The sequence below is a fragment of the Pongo abelii genome, chromosome 21, assembly GCF_028885655.2.
Source record: "Pongo abelii isolate AG06213 chromosome 21, NHGRI_mPonAbe1-v2.0_pri, whole genome shotgun sequence".
Classification (NCBI taxonomy): Eukaryota; Metazoa; Chordata; class Mammalia; order Primates; family Hominidae; genus Pongo; species Pongo abelii.
The window spans coordinates 50679392-50694407 of NC_072006.2; the positions used below are offsets into that span (position 1 = coordinate 50679392).

Consider the following 15016-nt stretch of genomic DNA (forward strand, 5'->3'; position numbering starts at 1 on the left):
GTGCATGTTCAAGTCTGGGACATAGGCTCTAGATCAGAGAAAGTCCGAGAAACAGTGGTTCTCAACTCTGGTTGTGCACCATCAACACATACCCCAGGTCATTTATAAACTCTCAGATGCTCAGGGTTGACCCACAGCTCCAGGAGAGTTGACAACCTAAGGGCAACGACTCATGAAGCCTATGTCTATTCCCCCATCTACTCTTCCCCCAGTTTGCAGCACACTGCCTGCCACATAGCTGTGTCCATAGAATTCCACAGGAAAATTCCCTCCAGGGTACCTCCAGACCTAAATGCCTTTAGAAGAGAATGAAAACACTACTGACTGAGGATTATTAATTGCCTAGAACTTTCTAAATCCCTAACCACAATGACTGAAGAGATGAATTTACAAAAAGTCAGTGTTTACAAACCATTTACCTCAGTTTTTGGAAATGAGAGGAAACAGAAACTGAAACGGAAAATACAGATGAACTTCAGAATTAAACTTTAGAAAACCGTGGCTGGCTGCACAAGGAGATGGAGCTTGGGTAGGGAGGGAGTGTGGTGTGCTGGGAGGACTCCTGGGTTATGACTAAAATCTCGGGCCGTGAACTCCTTCAATACCAACCATAACAGCACAGCATTGTCCTCAGAGTAAAATCAGGCCAAGCCCTTTCATTACATAAATAAGGGAACTGAAGTCCAGAGAAGCTGGCAAGGCCATGCCACCAGTTAGGGACAAAAGAAGGCCTAGGCCCCCACTTCTGGTTTAGTCCTCCCCCTGCAGCACAGCTTTGCCACAAACACAAGCCTTTCTGGACCTCAGGTCCTGATCTACATGGGGGGCTGGACTAGATGTTTTTGAGCTCTCTTCCAACTTTGGCCTTCTAGTGAGGAAGTGTAGCTTAACAAGTTAGAAGCTGTGTTCTGGAGTGGGAAAAGGCCTGAACTTGGATCTTAGCACTAACAATTTCCTTACCTGTAAAATGGGGATTAGCATCAACCCTACCCCGTAAAGCTGTTGTGAGCATCAAGTGGGATAATAAAGCACTAAGCGTAATAGCAGAATTCTAACCGTGTGAACCTGAAGAAACTGCAAAAGCTCTGAAACCACATTTCCCCAACACAGTAAGCCCTACCTGCTAGGCAGGTATATTGTGTATTGTTGACAAAATGAGAGAGCATATGTTAAGGCAGTCCGGGAGGAAAGTCAATACTAAAGGCAAAGCATTTGTTGGTGTTCCACTATTATTATTACTATTTCCCAGTGGAAGAACTTTGGAAAATGTTATGATCAGTTCCAAAGCAGCAGCTAATACAATGCCTGGCAAATAATAAGTGCTCAACAAATATTTTCTAGTGACTCACATGAAACCAGCATAGCATGCCTAATAGGGTTATAAATTCAAATGTCTTAGGCAGCCAAGCAGGTAAGTAAATAAAACAAGCAGCCTCCATGTAGGGTCTGTAACACTGCAAAGTACCACCTTGCCTAGAGGAGTTTAAATCCAACATTTTTAAAAACACATCATGCAGCTTGGCCAAGACAGCCTCTAGCCCATACTGATTCTAGCTCTTCATTACACCTCATGATGCCTTGCATACCATCTAGTCATTTTATGTGATCCAGTCTTGTCTTTGCAAGTATACCTGAAGCATCCTGAAGATGAAGGCTATGACATACACCGCCCAATCACCAAAAATGGCCTAGAACAGTGCTGGTCACATGGTAGATACTCAGTGAGCAACTGCTGAACTGCGGATGTAGGCCAGGCACCATGGCTCACACCTGTAATCTCAGAACTTTGGGAGGCTGAGGTGGGCGGGTCACTTGAGATCAGGAGTTCAATACCAGCCTGGCCAAAATGGTGAAACCCCGTCTCTACTAAAAATACAAAAATCAGCCGGGCACGGTGGCGGGCGCCTGTAATCCCAGCCACTAGGGAGGCTGAGGCACAAGAATCGCTTGAACTCGGGAGGTGGAGGTTGCAGTGAGCCGAGATGGCACCACTGCACTCCAGCCTGGGCGACAAGAGTAAAACTCCGTCTCAAAGAAAAAAAAAAAAAAGAGAAAAGCCAGGCTGTAAACTCAAGCCTAGTATTCTCAGCATTTCTGAGATGCTGCATGGTATGTATGTTTTTCTATCCAGGTCCTGGGACCAGACTTAGTCCAGGCTGGGCCAAGGTATGGTGACTGGGTCAAAGGACTTGCCTTGCAGGGTTTTCTTCAACTGCATCAAATATGCTTCTTGCTGAGCCACCTTGGCAGATGGTACTGCTACATCTGGACACATTATCTCAGCACAGAACAAGCTAGAATATGCTGTACACTGAAGTTTTTAAAGAAGTTTGGTCCCGACTTCCTGTACCCTCAAACTTCCTTTGCACCTCCTAGAGTCCGCATCAGATATATAGAAAGACCAGACTGAAGATGAACAGATAGAGGTCCTAATCCCACCTCCTCCACTTACAAACTCTAGAATTATCCCTGGCAGGCAACTTCTTTTAGAAACTTCACTATCGATATCAGTAAAGTGCAGATAACAATAGTCATCTCAAAAGACTCTAGAGGGTATACAAAGTGTGTGACACTGTACAGCCCAATACCACAATCCCTGGCCACAGGTGGTTACTAAGCACTTGAAAAGTGGCACAGGCTGCCCTCCGTGTAAAATACAAACCAGGTTTCAAAAACTTAGTACAAAAAACAAGAACGTAAAATATCCCATTAATAATGTTTTAATATTGATTATGTTATAATAATATAATTTTGAAATATATTACTAAAATAATTTCAGCTGTTTCATTTTTTAATGTGGCTACTAGAAAATTTAAAATTATATCTATAGCTCACATTACGCTTCTATTAGACAGCAGCAACACTCTAGCATAAAGCCCGGCACACAAAAAGCATTCCAAATGTCAGTTTCATTCCCCTGCAGGTAGGACATCAGTGACCACGATTCATATCCCCTTCCTCTTGCCAAATTCAAACGTGCATTTATTTATTTGGTAAATATTTATATTGCCTGGCCCTGTGTGAGATGCTAGAGATACTACATGAAGCAAAACCAGACACTATCTTCTTCGTGGACCTTACAATCTGCTGGGATGGACAGAGAAATATCAATACTTTTGTCAATAAACGTAAAACTGCAGTTGTGCAAGTGTTGTTAAGGACAAGTACCCAGGGTGATAAAAGTGGGGTATTGGTCGAAAAGTCAGGGACAGGGATGCCTCCCCTGCAGAAGTGATGCTTAAGCAAAGATCTGAAGGATGAGAAGAGTTTACAAGACTAAGCCAGGGGAGGAAGAGCAGACCAGGGAGGAGTAATACTAAATAAAAGGCCCCAAGGAAGGCAGGAGCTTGAGATGTAGAAGGAACAGAAAGAGGCCAGTGTGTGGAGAGCACTGAGCAAGCGGACGGACCAGTAGACAGACTTGGGAGAGGTCAGCGGGACCGGATCTCCAGGGCCTGGGTGAGGTTCTAGATCTGACCCTACAAAGGGGTGGGACGCCGGGCCAGTTTCATGCCCTAAGTGTCCAGATCTGCTCTGCATTTCTTGGCTGGGCGCGGTGGCTCACGCCTGTAATCCCAACACTGGGAGGCCGAGACGGGCGGATCACTTGAGGTCAGGAGTTCGAGACCAGCCTAACACGGTGAAACCCAGTCTCTACTAAAAATACAAAAATTTGCTGGGAGTGGTGGCAGGCGCCCGTAATCCCAGTTACTTGGGAGGCTGAGGCAGGAGAATAGCTGGAACCTAGGAGGCGGAGGTTGCAGTGAGCCGAGATCGCGCCATTGCACTCCAGCCTGGGAGGCAGAGCGAGACTCCGTCTCAAAAAGGTTTCAAAAACACAAAAAAAGGAAAGGTTTCTCTGGGCACGGTGCAAGGCCGACAGGAGAGGGGCCTCCGCGCCTGCGGGCAGACCACTTAGGACACTGCAACTGTCCAGGCAGGAAGCGACAGGGGCCTGAACTGAAGGGTGAGCGCAGGAGGTGGAAAGTACATGCGCCGGGGGCGCTACTAAGCCTGCAGGATCCACGGGGCGGACTGGTGGACGCGGGCAGCCGGGTCCAGGTTGAGCATGACCCCGGGATTTCAACTCTTGCGGGCCCGCCCCGAGTGCTCTCTGGCTTCTTCCCAGCCCTCTCCTTGCCCCCCCGCCCCGCTCCCCGATCTTCCCACTCAACGCCTCCCTCCTTCTCCCTCCGACCGCTGCCCAGTCCAGCCCCCGCGCCTGACTGCCTGGCCCGCCCTCTTCCGCCACGCGACGCCCCTTCTGGGTCCAGGACCCGGTCTCTCCTCCCTTCCTAAGGCCCCGGCAGGGCCGTCACCCCTCGGGGGCCTGACGAACCGGCGCGGTCCAGCCCAGGCCCGCCCTCTCAGCCCCTCAGCCTCCCGGGCAGACGCAGGCCGCAACTCTCGGCCCGGCCTCTCTTCCCTGCGTCTTTCGGGCGGGGCCCCTCTCCACTGCCTGCCGCGCCCCGGCCCCCAGGGCGCCCCTCACTCACCAGGGCGCCGACCTAGGCCCAGCTCCCGCTCCCGGGTCTCCGCTCGGCGGCTCCTCCGGCCTCCGCCCGCCCCGCCTTCTGGGGACCCCGCCCCGCACAGGCCGGGCCCTGCTTCTATTGCTCCGACTCGCCGTCACGCTGAACTCTCTTTCTTCAATTAGGTTGCTTGTCTGTCACTCAAGAAGGGGCGGGCACAGCTGCCAGTAGAGGGGAAAAACGCCGGCCGTCCCCGCCCCGCTAGTGGAGGCCTCTTAAAGAAACAGGACTCCTTTCCCCCGCGGGCTACAGGGTCTGAAGGAACGTAATTTCCCAGCAAACCCAAGAGGCAGCTTTTCTTTTTCCCCCAAACTTTTTTTTTCTTTTTGGTATGCAGTCCTAGAGTGAAGGAAAAGGCTTTTGTTCGCTGTGTCAAATCATAGGTTGTGAGCTCTAAGCGGGCCTCTGGTGGCACTCCGCCCTGTGCCCAGCGGGCACTTACCGCACACTCAACAGTGGGGATAGCTGTGGTTTGGGGAACTGAGTGGGAGGTGACAGTCGTGTCAGAGGCTGTGAGCAGCCGCGCTGCTCACCACCGAGTTGGAGCTAATTATACCGGCACCCAGGGCTGACCGTGGGCGCTGAGCAGAGGCAGAAGGGTACAACTCAGCTGTGCTGTTGGAAGGGATCCGTGGGAGGTGGCATTCGTCACTGCACCTGCGGATCGGAACAAGGCCAGGCACCGCGCCAAGGACTCACTCCTGCTGTCTCTCTTCATGCTCACAGCAGCCGTATGATGGAGGGAGCACCCTGATCCCTTCACTGCAGATGAGGAAACTGAGGCTCAGAGAGGGTCCGAGATCTTACAGCTGGTGGGGGGCAGAGCAAGATGCCAACCTATGCCTGTTGGATTCCAAAGTTTATACTTTAATCGTTCGTCTAGCAGATTCTTACAACAATCCTAGGAGGTGTGTATTCAGCTGTCCCTTTGCAGATAAAGAAACTGATACTCAGCAAAGAGACGATGTAGTGACTACCACTTATAGGGCACTGCGCAGTCTGCAAAGAAGTTTTACATATGTTGTTTCATTTGATCCTCAAAACATCTTGGAATTAAAGATGATTTTTGTTAGTCCTATTTTACAGGTGAATAAAGTGAGGCTTGGGGAGGTTGAGGCTTAGCCATAGCTAACATTGCTAAAGCTCTGGCAGGAGTTACTCTTTCTCCTTCTCACTGGCTGGACCCAGCCTTGACCTTGTGATGATGATGATGATGTGCTAGGGGACAGAGCCACAGCACAGAAGGTGCCAAATGCTACCTGCCTACTTGGGACACTCACTTCATACTCTTATGTGAAAGCGAAATGATCTTCTCCGTTACTTTTATTATTAACTTTGATAGCAGGGAGGGCTGTTTGAGCCAACCCTGCACTCACACAACACTGAGGATGAAAGCCTTAAATTTTGTACCCTGGGTGCCTCAGTTTGCTTCATCCTAGTCCTGGCCCTGCTTAATAACACATTTATCCAAGGAATGAATCACTCACTTGAGCTTTACAAGACTGTGTCATTTTTTTTTTCCTGATATTGCCAGTGCAGTTTCTTTGATTGCAAGTCGTAGGAATCAATTCTGGCTAACTTTACCCGAAAAAGATTTTATTGGCAGGCTAGTGTTTCACTCACAGAGGTAACAGGAAGCTGGAGAATCAGGCTTAGAAAAGGACAGAAAGTAGAGATGCTTTGAGAGTTTAGGCAGCAAGTGAATCAATTCCATGTTTTTCTTCCCTTTCTTGACCAGAGTTTTCTTTGATGAGTCAAAGTCCCTGGAGCAAGGGTTCGATTGGCTGAGCTCAGGTAACATGTCCACACTTTAGCTAAGGAGGGCAGGCACCTTGATGGACAGCTCCACCAAGACTACACAGAAGTGCAGAGTTCCAGATCCCTCTTCCTCCACCTCAGCTGCTCCCAGTGGGCAACTAGGTTCAGATGCCCTGTTTTCAGGCTGGGCTCGAATAGGAGGAGTACCTGCAGCTGAATGTCATGATAACACAAATGCAATTGTGTCTGGCACGTGGGAGAGGATAGTAGAGATTCTGAGCTTTGTAACCTTGCAGACCTTTGTGCTATTTACCAGCTGTTTGTCCCCGGGTAACTTACTAGATCTCTCTGAGCCTGTCTCCTCATGTGTACAATGGGAAGAATAACAGTACCAGCCTTAATGGATTGTTGTGAGAAATGAGATCACTGTAAATGTACAATAGTTAACAAAATGTCTGCATTTAAGTGCTCAATAAATTGTAAATTATAAAATTGTAAAATTATAGTAGGCCTTCCATAAGTACTTATTGTGTGAGTGAATTATCTACCCCTCTCAGTTCTCTAATCCATTTGACTTTTGTTTGTTTTTTGTTTTTGAGACAGTCTCCCTCTGTCACTCGGGCTGGAGTGCAGCGGCATGATCTTGGTTCACTGCAACCTCCGCCTCCCAGTTTCAAGAGATTCTCCTGCCTCAGCCTCCCAAGTAGCTGGGACTACAGGTGTGCACCACCACACCTGGCTAATTTTTGTATTTTTAGTAGAGACGGGGTTTCACCATGTTGGCCAGGCTGGTCTCGAACTCCTGACTTCAAGTGATCTGACTGCCTCAGCCTCCCAAAGTGCTGGGATTAAGGCATCAGCCACCGCACTGGGCAAATATGGCCCATCTTTAGAGTGGTGGGGAGCTTAGAGACAAAATCTTTGCCATGGTCTACAAGACCCTAGATGATCTGGCACTTTACTTCTCAGACTTAATCTATTCCTACTCTCCCCCTAACTTACTGTTTGAGTCTTACATACTAATTTCTAATTCTGTGAACACACAGTTTCTTCTCATCTCTGCACCTTTGCACTTGCTGTTCCCTCTCCTGGAATGCTCTTCCCCCAGCTCATCACATGGCTTCCATCTTCACTTTATTCAGGCCATGCTCTGTTATCTCCTCTTCCAAGTCTTCCCTGACAACTCTATCATCCAGCCGCTCCACCCTTCTCTTCCCTTAACCTGCTCTAGTCTTCTCCCTAGCACTGCATGTCATATTACTTTGTTTTGTTTTCTGACTTCCCCATTAGTTGTAAGCTCCATGATGGCAGAGATCTTGACTGTCTTGTTCGTAGCTGTATCTCTGCTACCTAGAACATATCTATTCTAGTACATAATATGGGGTCAATATCTTATTTTGACCATGTAAAATAACGGTTGCATCATTGAATAAACAAAAATGACCTATGGGTAAATGGAAGGTCTCTATGAACTTGACTTATACTTAAATCTTTCTAAACCCTTACAGATTAATCATGGCCCTTCTCACATAGAATTATTGTCAAATACAATCCCTGCCACCACAACAAAAGGCTCTTTGCCTAGGCTGAAGTGCAGTGGCATGATCTCGGCTCACTGCAACTTCCACTCGCTAGGTTCAAGCAATTCTCCCGCCTCAGCCTCCCAAGTAGCTGGGATTACAGGTACCTGCTGCCACACCTGGCTAATTGTTGTTTTTTTTTTGTATTTTTATTAGAGACGGGGCTTCACCATGTTGGCCAGGCTGGTCTCGAACTCCTGACCTCAAGTGATCTACCCACCTTGGCCTCCCAAAGTGATGGGATTACAGGCGTGAGCCACTGTGCCCATCCTAAAAGGATTTTTACCGCTCATAAATGTCAAAACCTTCATTTATCTGCGAAAGGAAATAGAACTAGCATTTATCATGGGTTTACTATGTGCCAAGAGTTATACTGGAGGCTGTTATACACATTATCACACTTAAAACTGTCAACTTTCTATGGCATATTAGTGTGCCCATTTTGCAGATGAGAAAGATTGAAGATTAGAGATGTGAAAAGCTTGCTAAGGCACCTCAGCCTGGCTGGTACTCAGTCGGTCTGACTTTCTCTTTACACTACTCAGTGGAAACAGCATTCCACTGCACATTTAATTCTTCATTTTTTTCACACTTATTAATCTTGGATATAGATGAGACTATGTATTAAGGTCTTTACATGATTTATCTCATTTGATCCTCACGTTTCTACGAAGCACATACTGCTATCACCTTTATTTTAAAAATGAGGAAACTGAGGCACAGAGACTTTAGACATTTGCCCACGGTTACCTGGTTGAATGGTGAAGCCAGTATTTAAACCCAGCTCTATTTAATTTCAAGGCCTCTGTCTTTTCTGCAATAGCGCGCTGTCTCTGTTAAGACCACTGTCAGCCTCAGATAGAAAGAGAAGAAAAATGGCTAAAACAGGCGAATAAAGTATCATTAAGAAAATTCATGGCGACATGGTTCTTGAAACGGGAAGCAAAAGGGCAGGAGGCAGACAGCCAGTCTAGCACCAGCGCTTGCAGGCTAGGGGTTCACATAACTCACAATAACTTAATTTGCGAAGATCGTTCTTCCAGGAACTGGGGGTGGGGGACGTGGTTATGGTGTATTTTCGTGAGTGGAGCCCAGGAAGGTGCCGGACTCTTGGTGAGCAGTGGCTGTCAGCCCCTGGAAGGCGCGCTCAAGCCGCCTGCGGGAGACCAACGCCCTCTGCTGGCATCGGAAGCCACCTTCCAACATCAAGCAAGCCGGTTGTGTGTTGGGGGGTGGGGGTGTGTGTGTGTGTGTGTCACTGGGGAAGCAATGAGATTTGAAAATTTGTGTGTGTGTGTGTGTGGCATTGGGGAAGCAATGAGATTTGAAAATTTGTGTGTGTGTGTGTGTGTGGCATTGGGGAAGCAATGAGATTTGAAAATTTTCATTTTTTTTTTGAGACAGGGTCTCACTCTGTCGCCCAGGCTGGAGTGCAGTGGCGTGATCATGGCTCACTGTAGCCTTGACCTCCTGGGCTCAAGCTATCCTCCTGCCTCAGCCTCCCAAGTAGCTGTGACTACAGGCATGCGCCACCATGCCCAGGTAATTTTAAAGTTTTTTGTAGAGATGGGGACCTCACTATGTTGCCCCGGCTGGTCTTGAACTCCTGGGCTCAAGTGATCCTCCTGCCTTAGCCTCCCAAAGTTTTGGGATTACAGGCATGAGCCACTGCAGCTGGCTGAGATTTGCAAAATTTCTAATGCACACAGTAAATAAAAATAATAGCTGCCACTTAGCAATATAACATTGGGGTGGGGATCAGGGGCTGTTTAAGGATTTTACATTAATTTATTTACTCCTAGGGACTTTACATACCGCATCTAATTTAACCTTTACCCCGACCCCCTGAATTAGGAATTATTGTTATGACTTTGATTTTTCACACGAGGAAGCTGACAGAGAGATTAGGTCATTTGCTGTACCGCTATTAAGTGGCAGATCTGGGGCTTGAACAAGTGGACTCTGACCTTCCAGGTCTATGCCCTGGAAATGACCACGTTGCCCTTCTTTGGGTCTGGAGTGCCCCCTGGGAAGTCTCCTTGTACAGAACCTCACTCAGAGCAGACACACAGCAAGGGCTCAGTGCTTCTGAAAATGGTAACCAGGCTGGGACTTGGTGGTGAGTTTGCTGCTTTTTGTATTCAAGCTCAGAGAGGCTGTAGACTCGCTGGGTGGCTGGCCTTAAAATCCCCTGCATCTGTCTGAACCAGAGACAAGCCCCCAGCCAGTGCTCAGCTTGGCCCCTGGGATCTACTTGTCCAATAGTAACAACATTACAATAGTACAACATTTTGTTTGGCTACAACAAAGCAGACAGTCCTAATGAACAATGCAAAACATGTAGCACCCAGGGAGGCACCAGTACTGACAGATCAGAACAGACAGCCCCCACTCCCCAGGGTCCCAGGAGACAGTCCCTCTGCCTCCCCCACAGTATATCCAAGGCTTTAACCCTTTTACTTACTGGAATGTGGGGCATTGGAGGTGGAAGATGAGGTCAGGGTTGCTGGGGAAGAGTGGTTTGAGGCAGCTACTATTTACCAATGAATATGGAAGAATTTCAATATTTTAACAGTTGGTGTGGTTATGCTGGCTGAATACTGCCATCCTTACTGTGGGTCCTGGGGTAATAGTAGGAACTAACTCATGGGTCTGGTGCAGGGGTTACACAAAGAAAAGCAAGTAAAGGTCCTGCTTCTACTTCAGTTGGTCTTAATGGCCTGAACAGATGTGTGTGTGTGTGGGGGGGGGCAGTTGTTGGGGTGGGGAGAATGAGCTAGTCTTGCTGACTCCGGACCCTGTCTCACCATCCATTGAGTTCATCCTCTTCAATTGTAGCTGAGTCCTGGAACCCAGAGACTGGGGCGGGTTGGGGTATTCCTTAACTGGTGTATGGTCACTTTGCTTCACTAGACACCTCCTTGAGTTTTACAGAACTGGCTCAGTTTGTCCAGAGCAGCTGCCCATTTGTTGAAAAGTTGAGGCAGCCACGATAGAGGAAGTGAAGGCCTGGCTGTGGAGGGCTGGCTGCGGGAAGTGACCATGAGGCGAGGCTCTGGTTTATCTAGGAAGACCTCTACATATGATCGTCTATCTATTCTTTCCACAAACATCTGTTGAGTGCTCCGTGTCTGCTAGCTAGTGGCTGTATGTTAGTGATCAAAACAAACATGGTCCCTGTCCTCCTAGCATTCACCGTGATACAGGGGAGACAGACAGCATATAAAGAAGCAAACAAACATATCAGTGTGACTATAAACTGTGATAAATGTAATAGGAAAATGGTTAGGCTCACCTCCCCACATCCAGCAATCAAAGCAGGAGGAGAGCGTAGTCATGGAGGTCCTCCCTGTGGAGGTGATGATTCTGTTGAGACCTGGTGGAAGAATAGGAGTTCCAGGTAAGAAGTGAAAGGTGGGGTGTTCCAGGTAGAAGGAACAGCAAAAAAAAAAAATCATGACTTCAACTGGGTGGCTGGATTACAAAAGCAGAGAGAAGAGAAGAGAAGGGTTAAGGAGAAGGCAGCTACTACTAAGGGCCTTGTTAGCCCTGCTGTGGAGAGGGTTAGTTTTATTCTATGTATAATAGGAATCCATTGGAAGCTTGCAAACAGGGGAATGACAAAATTTGATTTAAGTTTTGAAAAATATCTAGTTGGTTGCTGTGACCAGATTGTGTTGAGACTAGCTTGTAGAATACAAAGATGGAAGCAAGAAGTCCGAGTGGGATGCAAATATTAAAAAGCCCCCACCCTCATAGGAAAAGACTGATTGTTCTATGGCCTTAGTAATAAGTAACCACCAGAACTGGTCTTAAGCCTAATAGGTTAATGGCAACTCATCTCACTGAATCTGCATCTGAAACCAACCAATCAGTGATAGTCTGTGCTTTGAGAATCAGCCAAGCTGCCCCAGATTCACTGCAGTGAGTGTGTTTCTCAGGCTGGTGTCACCCCTCTATCTGCTTGGAAACCAAACTCATCCCCAAACAAATTATTCCCCAAACCTATATAAGATTAACAGTTTGTTTTGCTCATCCAGACTATACCTGACCATCAAAGGGCTCCTGTGCTTAAAGAAGCAAGAAATGCAGCTGGTTGCAGACACTAAGGAGTGGTTTTATCCTCCAGTAGAGGTTGCCTTAGGCTGATCAGGCTGCTACAACAAAATACACAGGCTGGGTGGCTTATAAACAACAAATATTTATTTCTTACAGTTCTAGGGGCTGGGAAGTCCAAGATCAAAGTGTCATCAGATTTGATGTCTAATGAGGGCTGCCTTATTGGTTCACAGATGGCCATCTTCTCACTGTGTCTTCATATGGCAGAAGGGGAAAGGAGCTCTCTGAAGTCTCTTTTTTAAAGGGCACCAGTCCCATTCATGAAGGTTCCACACTCATGACCTAATCACCTCCTAAAAGCCCCACTCTAAATAAAATCACATTGGGGATTAGTTTTCAACATATGAATGGGCGGTGGGGTGGAGGGCAGGGGCACATGAAGCAGCTATTCAGTCTATAGCAGGGGTCTTGAGAGTCATCCAGGCTGTCAATGGTGGTGGTCTGTTCTCTTGTCACTGCTGAAGATGTCATCCTGGGGTTTATTCTCTGATCCTCCCTGGGCCAGGCACCTATGGCTGACAAACCCTTTTCTGAAGGACATTATCTTTCTTTGAAGATTTTATGTTTTTATTTAGGTGTACAGTTGCATCTTGTCTCAGGGGATGTTCTGCCCCTTCAAGGGAATGTGTCAATCGGGGTTGAGTCAGGAGACAGAAACCACACCAGTTATTTGAACAGACATAAGTCAATATAAAGAATTGTTAACTGGGTATAACAATTCTTAAGTAGGTCTCTGGAAAGGATCAAAAGAACTCTAAGGTCTCATGGCGGTAGTGACTGCAGAAAGCATCTACCACCTCTAGGGCTGAAAGGAACAAAGGAAAGACATTGGAATTATTAAGACTTAGAATCTGGTCTGCAAGTTTTGAAGAAACTTGCAAACTGGACTCAGCTGGTGTTACAAGAAGACACTGCACCGCTGTTGCCAAGGTGAATAAGTGATGCTCAAAACAATTCCGCAAACAGGAAAGAGCAAAGCCTTTTCCTCTTCTAGACTTGTAGCTCCCTTGAGCGCCCCCATTAGCAGAGACTAACAGAGCTGCTGGTGAAGCAGAAGTGCAGTTTTTCAGAATTCCAGCTCCAGCACCACAGACCAGGGTATGGAAAGGTAGGTTTGGAGCTGAGAGCCAGCAGCTTAATAACTGGAACAGGGGACATTATATTTCTCTGTTTCTATCCTGTTTTTACAAAGCGTTTAATTATCAGAGGTCAGCCTCATTTCTAAAATTTGGGAGACTTATCTCATTGTCACCTCAAGTGCTTCTCTTAAGTTGCTTTCCATTTGGTTGTGGGAGCAGATGCATGTACAATCAGCTGATTCTTAGCAACATGTGATGCTTTTGGTGAATGAAGGGCCGGAGGAAGTGGCGGAATATGGGGACATGTGGGGACAGTTCAGCCTGAATGGTTCTAATCCTTAGAAGTGGCACAATGCATTTGTACTAGGCATTGAAGCATGAGTGATGAGTAGAATTCCAACTGAGTTGACAAAAGAGTCACTGTAAGGTCCATTTTACAGAAGAAGAAACTGAGGCCCAGAGAGTTCGTTTCTGGAGTCACGAAGAACCACGTCCGTCCATCCAACTGCTTAGCCTGGAGTCCCAAACCATTGCCCTGTGGCCATAGCTTGCAATTTCTTCAGGTTTATCATCCTATAAAACTGGAATAATGATATTCGCCTTTTGGGGTAGTGGTGAGGGTTAACTGGTGTCATATATTGAAAACATAAACCCATTTTGGAAGACAGATGCTGGGCACATTTCCACTCCCACTCACCAGCCTTGCTACTTGTAGTTCAAATTCGTGCCTCAGCAAAGTTATAAATCAGTCCATGTCATAGATCTGAAGGTGGGAGGGGTGGTGGTGTTCTTACATAGTTGAAACCAAGAACATAAAATCCTTGAATGTCATTATCTCAGTGAATGCTAATAATAAGGATAATGATAATAATGGTAATATGCTTCCACTTAATGAATACCTACTATGTATGTGCCAGGTATTTTACATATATTATATCACTTTTGCCTATTCGGCAAATAGGTATTTAGTGTGCGACACATGCCTGGCATTGTGTTAACGCTAACTGCCATAATGAAACTGAGTGGTAGGTCTTATCATTCCTGTTTAACAGATGATGAGGTTGAGACTCACCCTTCTGGCCTCTTTTCTCATTTGTACAATATGGACAATAATAATCCTACCCCTAGGATGCATCAGGGATTACAGTTCATATAGCATATTGCCTGGGACATAGCAGATACTCAATACATGCTTGTTACTTAATAGATTAGCACTACTGTTGCTGCTAGTGCAACTACTGCTCAGGGTCACAGGGCTAGCAAATGGCCTGACTCCACAGCCTCTGCTCTGTCCCCTCTGTCATGCTCTTTATGCTAAGTCAGTCTTTCTACTATGGCTGCCTTCCCACAAAGGCAGGCCTGGCTTTACTGTAAATTCTGTTGGAAGAAAAGGAAGAGCAGCCAGAGGGTACCAAGTCACAGCAGAAACAGCTGTTTCGAAACAGAGGCAGGTTCCAGGAGTAGCTATTATCATTTTTTTTCTCATAAAAGTGATTATGCATGATTGGGTCAAGATGGCAGATGGGACACTTAACAGCAGCCTCGCCCCACCCCTAAATATCTAGAAATAACAGAAATGTGTGTGTGTGTGTTCCAAAACCATATGGAAAATCAGGAAGGCATATGCCTCCAGTGGTTTAGAAACTACAAAAGATGAGATTAAAGAGAAGTGAAAACAGCCTCAAACACACAAGGCAGTAACTAATGGGTGTCATTCCAAGGGTGGTACATACCTAGAGCCGAGAGGTTGGGGACATAGGATAGATTTGGAGCGGTGCAATAGAAGCTGTCAGGCATGGTGACCAGCTCCCTGCCATCCACCCTGCTTTGGCTAAATAGTAAGTTACATAAGTGTCTCCCCATAGATGGCAGCAGTAAGTCTGAATGCAAAACTGTGTCCTGGGTGGGCAGGTTGAGAAACAGAGGTCTCCAAGTCCAGAAAACAAAT

The 15016-nt window shown here is 46.9% G+C and overlaps 1 protein-coding gene and 1 long non-coding RNA gene across 11 annotated transcripts in view; one reads left to right on the forward strand and one right to left on the reverse strand.

Moving 5' to 3' along the window:
- Positions 1 to 4603, reverse strand: part of ELMO2 (engulfment and cell motility 2) — a 40581-nt gene extending 35978 nt beyond the window's left edge. For 5 of the 10 annotated variants that reach the window (XM_054541480.2, XM_054541476.2, XM_063720435.1 and 2 more), the window contains exon 1: positions 4497 to 4603. The gene's annotated coding sequence lies outside the window, so the exon portion shown is untranslated. 10 annotated transcript variants of the gene reach the window in all.
- A 9-nt stretch (positions 4604 to 4612) lies between these two features.
- Positions 4613 to 15016, forward strand: part of LOC112130332 (uncharacterized) — a 38055-nt gene continuing 27651 nt past the window's right edge. The window contains exon 1 of the long non-coding RNA XR_002912597.2: positions 4613 to 4797. This is a non-coding gene — a long non-coding RNA (uncharacterized LOC112130332). The remainder of the gene's footprint in view (positions 4798 to 15016) is intronic.